This window comes from Meles meles, chromosome 7 (assembly GCF_922984935.1).
Source record: "Meles meles chromosome 7, mMelMel3.1 paternal haplotype, whole genome shotgun sequence".
Taxonomy (NCBI): domain Eukaryota; kingdom Metazoa; phylum Chordata; class Mammalia; order Carnivora; family Mustelidae; genus Meles; species Meles meles.
The window spans coordinates 20,144,891-20,147,410 of record NC_060072.1 but is presented as its reverse complement, the minus strand read 5'-3'; positions in this window follow the sequence as shown (position 1 = coordinate 20,147,410).

Here is a 2,520-nt window from a genome sequence, read left to right as displayed (position 1 = left end):
AAGGAGAAGTTAAGTGGAAATGTGATTTTTTAGAAAATTAATGGGCTTTTTTCTTGGAGCAGTGTTGTTGGGTTTTTTTTTTTTTTCCGTTTGTCTTCTTTTGTTTTTTAGGGAGGGAGGAGAGATAGAGGGAAAGAGAGAACGCTAAGCAGGCTCCATGTTCAGGATGTAGCCCAACACAGGGCTTGATCTCACAATCCTGAGATCATGACCTGAATTGAAATCAAGAGTCACAATGGAGAAAAACTGAGAGCTTTTCTGCTAAGGTCAGGAACACAGCAGGGATGTCCACTATCACCACTGCTATTCAACATAGTACTAGAAGTCCTAGCCTAAGCAACCAGATAACAAAAAGAAATTAAAGGCATCCAAATCAGCAAAGAAGCTAAACTTTATCACTCTTTGCAGATGATATGATACTATATGTGGAAAACCCAAAAGACTCCACTCCAAATCTGCTAGAACTTATACAGGAATTCAGTAATGTGTCAGGATATAAAATCAATGCACAGAAATCAGTTGCATTTCTTTACACCAACAACAAGACAGAAGAAAGAGAAATTCAGGAGTCAATCCCATTTACAATTGCACCTAAAACCATAAGATACTGAGGAATAAACCTAACCAAAGAGGCAAAGAATCTATACTCAGAAAACTATAAAGTACTCATAAAAGAAATTGAGGAAGACACAAAGAAATGGAAAAATGTTCCATTCTCATGGATTGGAAGAACAAATACTGTGAAAATGTCTATGCTACCTAAAGCAATCTACACATTTAATGCAATCCCAATCAAAATCCCATCCATTTGTTTCAAAGAAAGGGAACAAATAATCCTAAAATTTATATGGAACCAGAAAAGACCCTGAATAGCCGGAGGAAAAGTGTTGAAAAAGAATGCCAAAGTTCAGGGCATCACAATTCCAGACTTCAAGCTCTACTGCAAAGCTGTTATCATCAAGACAGTATGGTACTGGCACAAAAACAGACACAAAGATCAATGGAACAGAAGACAGAGCCCATAAATAGACCCTCAACTCTATGGTCAACTAATCTTCGATAAAGTAGGAAAGAATGTCCAGTGGAATAAAGACAGTCTCCTCAACAAATGGTGTTGGGAAAATTGGACAGTCACATGCAGAAAAACGAAACTGGACCATTTCCTTACACCACACATGAAAACAGACTCCAAATGGATGAAGGATCTCAATGTGAGAAAGGAATCCATCAAAATCCTTGAGGAGAACACAGGCAGGAACCTCTTCGACCTCAGCCACAGCAACTTCTTCCTAGGAACATCACCAAAGGCAAGGGAAGCAACAGCAAAAATGAACTGCTGGGACTTCATCAAGATCAAAAGCTTTTGCACAGCAAAGGAAACAGTCAATAAAACCAAAAGACAACTGACAGAATGGGAAAAGATATTTGCAAACGACATATCAGATAAAGGGCTAGTATCCAAAATCTATAAAGAACTTATCAAACTCAACACCCAAAGAACAAATAATCCAATCAAGAAATGGGCAGAGGACATAAACAGACATTTCTGCAAAGAAGACATCCAGATGGCCAAGAGACACATGAAAAAGTGCTCCACATCACTTGGCATCAGGGAAATACAAATCCAAACCACAATGAGATACCACCTCACAGCAGTCAGAATGTCTAAAATTAACAAGTCAGGAAATGACAGATGCTGGCGAGGATGCGGAGAAAGGGGAACCCTCCTACACTGTTGGTGGGAATGCAAGCTGGTATAACCACTCTGGAAAACAGCATGGAGGTTCCTCAAAAAGTTGAAAATAGAGCTACCCTATGACCCAGCAATTGCACTACTGGGTATTGACCCTAGAGATACAAATGTAGTGATCTGAAGGGGCACGTGCACCCAAATGTTTATAGCAGCAGTGTCCACAATAGCCAAACTATGGAAAGAACCTAGACGTCCATCAACAGATGAATGGATAAAGAAGATGTGGTATAGGGGGCGCCTGGGTGGCTCAGTGGGTTAGGCCACTGCCTTCGGCTCAGGTCATGGTCTCGGGGTCCTGGGATCGAGTCCCGCATCGGGCTCTCTGCTCCACAGGGAGCCTGCTTCCCCCTCTCTCTCTGTCTGCTGCTCTACTTGTGATCTCTCTCTCTCTGTGTGTCAAATAAATAAAAAAAAATATTAAAAAAAAAAAAGAAGATGTGGTATATATATATACAATGGAATACTATATAGCCATCAAAAGAAATGAAATCTTGCCATTTGCGATGACGTGGATGGAACTACAAGGTATTATTCTTAGTGAAATAAGTCAATCGGAGAAAGACAACTATCATATGATCTCCCTGATATGAGGAAGTAGAGATGCAATGTGGAGGGTTTGGGGAGTAGGAAAAGAATAAATGAAATAAGATGGGATTGGGAGGGAGACAAACCAGAGATTCTTAATCTCACAAAACAAACTGCTCGGGGAAGGAGGGTTGGGAGAGGGTGGTGGGGTTATGGACATTGGGGAGGGTATATGCTATGGT